Below are 7,367 nucleotides of genomic sequence, written 5' to 3'. Positions count from 1 at the left end.
CGTGACTTTACCGAAAGAACCAAGAATATGAATCCCTGCAGTCACGAAAGCTTTAAATCAAAATATAAATGTATTGTTGTTATTGTTGTTTGTTGGCATTGGGAACGTCTGTGACGTCGCGGCTGTGACTGCTCACAGCCGCGGTGTTCAGGAAGACGAGTATGCTCTGTGCCCCGCGCCCTGCGTCCTTGTCACCGGCTCTGAAAGGAAGGCATAACGAGAGCTTAAACAGACAACATAGATCACAGAGCGTGCGTGTGCAGGCGAGGTGCGGGGCTGGTGGTGGTTGTAGTAGTGTTAGAAGGGGTTGTGGTGGTGGTAGTGGTAGATGGGTAGTGGTGAAGGTGGCATAACGAGAGCTTAAACAGACACATAGATCACAGAGCGTGCGTGTGCAGGCGAGGTGCTGGGGTGGTGGTGGTGGAGGGAGTAGTGGTGGTTGTAGTAGTGTTAGAAGGGGTTGTGGTGGTGGTAGTGGTAGATGGGTAGTGGTGAAGGTGGCATAACGAGAGCTTAAACAGACACATAGATCACAAAGCGTGCGTGTGCAGGCGAGGTGCGGGGCTGGTGGTGGTGGTTGTAGTAGTGTTGGAAGGAGTTGTGGTGGTAGTGGTAGATTGGGTAGTGGTGAATGTGGTGGTAGTGGTTGAACATGGAAGTGTGGTGGTGGTGTGGGTAGCGGTGATGTTTTTACCTACGTGACTTTACCGAAAAAACCTAAGAATATGAATCATTGCAGTCACGAAAGCTTCAAATCTAGAATTAAGTGGTAATAGAGGTTGGGGTAGTGGAGGTGGAGGGCTAGTGGTGGTATGGTGAACTAGGTCGTGGTAGTGGCGGTGGTGGTGGTTATTGACGTGAAGTGGTGGCGCAGTGGTGAGAATCACCTCTAGAGAGGAAGAGACACGCCTCCCTGGCCGACGTGTTGTGAAGAAAACCCGTTGCCTTGAAACGTCACCTATCAAACATTCGCTTATTTCTCAGGCAGCGTGCACTTCTTTATTAGCGCGCTACAAGACGATCTCTAATTAGACGTTCACTCTCTCTAACCGACGGTGTCCCTCTTGCCGTCTCTGTCGAATTCCCAGCGTGCATCTCCCCATGCTTCTTTGCGCAACCTTTCGGCTTTTTCGTGTTCTGTTCTCCCGGCTGTGCCATGTCACCATGTCTCCGACCCATCTCAGAGCCAGGCAATGTACCCTGACTACAAGCGGCTAATATTTAGGTCGCATTTCCCCCAACGTTTTCCCACTTTGGAGGTTTTGTGGTATCACAAATGACATGAATATGAATTATGCACGAAACTTGAACCTTAATTACGAACTCATAGGTTATACAAATCATGTTTTAATTCATGTGAAAATAACAAAACGTACGGAATGTATTGTGTGTCCCCCTCCCTCCCATACATTAATGCAAGTACGCGCGCGTGCCTCTATGATCATGCGGTGAATGCTCGTGTAGTGGTTTAGCGCCCTGCGCTACGAACCCGGCCACCTGAGTTCGATTCCCAGCCGCAGGCAACATCAGTGGGCGAGTGATATCCGAACAGGTCCTTACTATTCCTCGCCTCCACCAGCGTGGTGAAGTATGGTCGAACAGCACCAACGATTAAACACGCCGTTCGGGAGGTCTTCATCTAGCAGTGGATTGACAAAGAACACGCGACAAACTAATGATGTTTTAATTACCAATTAGGCGTCATTGTCAACTTAACAGTTATCAATCCCGCAAACCTGCATCATCATTCACATCGTTGCCCATCAATTAACGCCACAATACGATTGCGAAGACACATCAATATGCAATCAAACGCGAAAGAATCACTTCTCAAATTAGTGCACATTACACATTAAGAATAGACAGTCCCCCCCCCGCCCCATCTCGGCTAAGTAAAAACGCGTTTATGTCTCCAGCTTTGTGGAGGTAAGGGTTGGGGGCTCACGTACATGTTTTTATGTAGTATGTATGTTGAACTTCTTTCGCCGTACGTAGTCGACCCTTCATGCTGCCAGCTATGGCTGCAAGTTTGGTCATACTACAGTGATTTGGGCTGTAACGGTTCCACCTGAAGACGGAGGCTTGTGTTGCCTCCGAAACGTCGTGACTTCATTTAGTCGTTTTTCATTTATTTATTTTTTTACCTACGTGACTTTACCGATAAAACCTAAGAATATGAATCCTTGCAGTCACGAAAGCTTCAAATCTAGAATTGGTCATACGTGTTATGTATATCGTTCATTGTTCAATTTAAATCACAGTTCCTATAATTACTCTTGTTACATTGTTTTTATAGCTTTATTTTAGTGATTTGAAAACATATGGTTCATCTAAATTGTCTTATGGTTGTTGTTGTTGTTGTTGGCTTGCACCACATTGTGATTTTTTCACACAGCGTTTTAATACTTTTTTTGGGGGGGATATTTGCTGGTTTATCCCAGGATGTTTCTGTTACGCGTCATCGCTTTAAGATGTTCTCTGTTCATATTTTGTTTGTTGCGGTTGCACCCGACTCAAGAGCCACATGGCTCACAGGGCTATACCTAATCAATGAAACTTGAAACTTGAAACTAATCGAAGGTTCGGGGGTGCGAAGTGCAACGCACGTGTACTCGACATGCTGGTTGCGGATTGGAGATGTCAGTTGCAGCAAGCGGATTCGCGAATCCATCTGTACGGCGTGATTTTGAGAGGTATCTAAACGTGTGAGCGGTGGGGTTTTTTCTCCGGCTGCTCTGAAAGTTTCTCTCCCATCACACGGAGCTCGGCTCGGCTACTCGCGTTGTTCTGTTGTTCAAGGGAATCTGGGCCAAACATCCCACGTTCCTAGATTTTATTAGTAAAAATAATCGCATTATTGTTGTTGATCTGAACACGGTTTGACGTTTGAAACAGAGCGCCCCAAATTAGATTGCAATGCCTTCGTTTTGTTTGGCCATCATTTTGTATGTGCCATAAAGAAGGGCCGTAGTCTTAAATGTCTGCTATTATATACAGATTTTTACAAATATATTTTCTTTTCAAGCCGATACGTTGTAATTGACATCGCATCTTATGAACGTGTGGAATCGGTGGTGAAACAAAACTGCCTTAATGCTATACAATAATTTGAAAGTGACGTTTCAAGCAATGGCCCTTCTTCACAGCACGCAAAAATTGCACCGCTTGGTACCACTCATCGGCAAGTCCACTCAGCTCCACATCCTCCCCTACCGCATCAGCTCCATCTCTTCTCCAGCCCGTGCCGCGGCCGTTTAGACCCCCTCTATGCGGCCAAACAGAAGCTGCTTGGGCATGCGGTGGCTGGGCATGCGGGCTACACGACCCAGCCAACGTAGCCTCGCCTGCCGGAGGAACTCACCGATGGGACTGCGTGCAGATCTTTCGAGGATTTGTGAACTCCTCACGCAATCCAGCCTTGCTTTTACCTAGAATGGATCGTGGGCAGTCCCAGCCTGACAATATCGCAGGTGTCCTTTCGAAGGGGGGGGGGTGGGGGGTCCACGGTTTCGCAACCACGGTGAAGGGAGGGCATAACTGTGGCCGAGAAGACCCGAAGCTTTCGCTCGGAGCGACAGGCCGGGCAGCTTCCACGCGGCGTTACGCGGCCGATGAAAAGATAATGCCGCTTGACTGATTCGGAGTGAGACCTCCGCTGCCAAACCGGAGCTGGTCACAAGCACACTGCCCAGGTCGGGAAACTTCTCCACTCTCTGCACAACTATCTCATCAATAGATCTACTGTTTGTTAAGTTTGTTGTCCCTTCCCCGCACCTCCGAATGCCACGGTTGGCTACGACCGGTGCGAAACAAGTTCAACACACTTACAGACTTCTAGATTTGAAGCTTTCGTGACTGCAAGGATTCATATTCTTAGGTTTTTTCGGTAAAGTCACGTAGGTAAAACATCAAAATTAATGAAAATAAAATAAAACAAAACAAAAATCACGACGTTTCGGAGGCAACACAAGTCTCCGTCATCAATTAGCAGCTAATTCGGCTGTGACGGTCCCACCTGATGACGGAGACTTGTGTTGCCTCCGAAACGTCGTGATTTTTGTTTTATTTTATGTTATTTTCATTAATTTTGATGTTTTACCTACGTGACTTTACCGAAAAAACCTAAGAACACTTACAGACATTCACACATACGCAGATACGCAGACACGCATATACAAAGACAAAGATCCCCCCCGATAGCCTTAAGAGACGGTTGGGGCAAGTGCTGTTCGCGAGCAGGTAGCGAGCACCTATGAAGGCCGGCACGGCACACGAGGGGGTGGTTGACCAGCACCACGCCCGGCCGCCTTTGTCTCCCCAGTGGTAATATTTACACACGCCAGGTACTCATTTGAGGCCGAGTCGACCTAGGAAAGGCCCAGAACCGACTCAGATAATGGTCACCGGTGTTGCCCGTGAGCGGGAATAGAACTCGGGTCGCCGGGTTCGCAGCGCAGCGCGCTAACCGCTGCACCACCGCTCCCCACGCTTACACACACACATCGTCACGCAATTACGTGCATACACACAACGTCAGTCGGACACACTCATACTCACAGTCGCAAACAACAGTCACACACACACACACGCGTAAACACACGCACCTCCGATTAGCACGGTTGGTCACGCACGGTGCGAAAGAAGTTCAACATCGTACAAAGACACAGACAAAGATCCCCGTATAGCCTTAACAGACTGTTGGGGCAAGTGCTGTTAGCGAGCACCTGTGAAGACCGGTACGGAACGCAGACAAAGAAACGCACACACACACACACAGTCATACGCACGCACATACATTCAAACTCGCTCCTCTCTCACACACACACACTCGTACTCTCACACGTACAAAGTGACACACTCGCTCACTCACTCGCCCGCTCGCTCGCCGCTGCGTGATGAGCCCTGCATCACCCATGTCCGTCACGTGTCCCGATGCACGCACAACACGGCTCGCGAGCATGCGGGATTAGTGGTGATGGTGGTGGTTGATGTAGCAGCTCACGCACGCATAGCTCAGTCGCCCGCCCTGTCGCGTCGTTCATAGGTGACCTCCCGTGCCCCACAACAACCCACATCCACCTCGACCATCAAACCATCGCACTCGTCACCAACCTCCCCACCCTCCTTCTCTCTCGAGCCTCCCCCACACACCGCACACCCTGCCCCGAACTCCCCCCTTCCCCTCCTCTTACACCCTCCAACCACATCACAACATCACCTCTCCCCCCCCGAACACACACACACCACCCATCCCCCCAATCATCATCACCGGAATCTCTCACTCCGGCACCACCCCCCCTACCCCTCAACCACGTCCTAGGCATCACGAAAATGCGTCGACACAAAGACAGAGATGGCCCAGTCGAAAGTGAGTCGTCCGCTATGGGGGGGAGGGGGGTGGGGGCATCGCGCCGGATCAGACAGCTCGTCACTGGGGTTGTTGGCCGCGAGCGAGACTCGAACTCAGGTGGACGGGTTCCGGAGCGCGGGGCGCTACCCAACCGTCCAACAACATCGCAACATCAATTCACGCAGCCACCCCTACCCCCCCCCCGATCATCCACCGCCCATCACCCCAATGTTTCACTCTGATTCCCCCAGCCACATCCTACGAATCAGCAAATGCGTACTCACTCACCCACTCACTCAGCCAACCACTCAATCACTCACCCACTCATTCACTCACCTATTCACTCACCCACTCACTCACTCACCCAATCACCCACTCACCCACTCACTCACTCACCCACTCACTCACCCACTCACCCACTCACCCACTCACCCACTCACTCACCCTCCCACTCACTCACCCACTCACTCACCCACTCACTCACCCACTCACTCACTCACCCACTCTCCCACTCACCCACCCACTCACTAACCCACCCACCCACTCACTCACTCACCCACTCACTCACCCACTCACTGATTCACTCACCCACTCACTCACTCACCCACCCATCCACTCTCCCACTCACTCACCCACTCACTCACCCAGTCACCCACTCACTCACCCACTCACCTACTCACTCACTCACCCACTCACTCACTCACTCACACACTCACTCACCCACTCACTCACTCACTGACCCACTCACTCACTAACCCACTCACTCACCCACTCACCCATCCACTCACTCACTCACCCACTCACCCACTCACTCACCCACCCACTCACCCACTCACTCACTCACCCACTCACCCACCCTCCCACCCACTCACCACCAAAGACAAAGACCTCCCCCACCCCTCGTATAGCCTTAACGGACTTTAGGGGCAAGTGCTGTTAGTGAGTAGCAGCACCCATGAAAGCCGTCACGGCACGCGAGCGGGTTTGGGTGATCAGCAACCTCGCCCGGCCGCCTTTGTCTTCCTCGTGGCGATGTTTACGCACCGCACCAGGTACTCATTTGAGTACACAGCACCACCACTTTCGTTAACACAGAGACACGTTTCCCCAATCACTCACCTACCACCACCATCACCACCTTCATTCGTACTGCCATGGGTCACGCAATTCTTACGACCTTGCTCAATAAGAGCAGTGCAATAACTCTCTACCATACTCTTCGGTTCTTTGGGTAAAGTCACGTAGGTAGAAAAAAAAATAATAATACATCACGACGTTTCGATCGCAACACAAGCGGTCGTCCTCAGGCGTAAAAAAATATTATCCAGCAGTGGAACTACTGAACCAGGAAGAACACGAAACGTCGTGAAATATTATTTTTTATTTAAATTTTTATTTTATTTTTCTACCTACGTGACTTTACCGAAAGATTCAAAGAGTATGGATTCCTGCAGTCACGAAAGCTTCAAATGAACGATCAGTTACAACTTTAAGAGTGCTGCATTTGGCGTTTAGTGATTTCAGATCTGCCCTCCACTGAGCAACCGTGATTGGTAAACAAATAAAAAGACTCGTTAACTCCCAACACACAGTCACTACCACCACGGTTCACACACAGACGTCACACACACACACACCATCCACCCACCCGCCCACCCTCAACCGCGTGTTCCCTAAAACGCAGTGATGCACTCACTATTCAACAGCGCCCTCCCAACTCAGACGCATCAGTGGAACTAAACTAGACAAAGATCCCCCGTATAGCCTGTCACGCACGGACTTCTTGGAGGCAAGGGCTGTCGGGGGAGTCGCGGCGTTGCACGCGATGGGGTGGCGTGACCAGCACCACGGCCCCCGGAACGACGATTTTTTTTTGTTTTGCACACCGCCGTGCAGAGTACTAATTTGAGGCTGAGTCGATCTAGGGGAGGCGCGGGATCGGTTCAGATAATCGTTATCGCCGCTGTTGGTGGCCGTGAGCGGGAATCGAACTCGTGTCGCAAGGTTCGTAGCGCAG

General features: G+C 50.6%; 1 long non-coding RNA gene across 1 annotated transcript; it reads right to left on the bottom strand.

Annotated features, from left to right (window-relative positions):
* Positions 1-940: 940 nt before the first annotated feature.
* LOC144946743 (uncharacterized) lies at positions 941-5,123 on the bottom strand. Its single transcript, XR_013639945.1, has 3 exons — positions 5,007-5,123; positions 1,490-1,639; positions 941-958 (listed from the first exon to the last, which is right to left on the bottom strand). It is a non-coding gene; the product is annotated as an uncharacterized LOC144946743 (long non-coding RNA).
* Positions 5,124-7,367: the final 2,244 nt, after the last annotated feature.

The sequence above is a fragment of the Lampetra fluviatilis genome, chromosome 42, assembly GCF_964198595.1.
Source record: "Lampetra fluviatilis chromosome 42, kcLamFluv1.1, whole genome shotgun sequence".
NCBI lineage: Eukaryota > Metazoa > Chordata > Hyperoartia > Petromyzontiformes > Petromyzontidae > Lampetra > Lampetra fluviatilis.
Note: the sequence above shows the minus strand (reverse complement) of the source record. Positions and strands in the feature narration are given on the sequence as shown.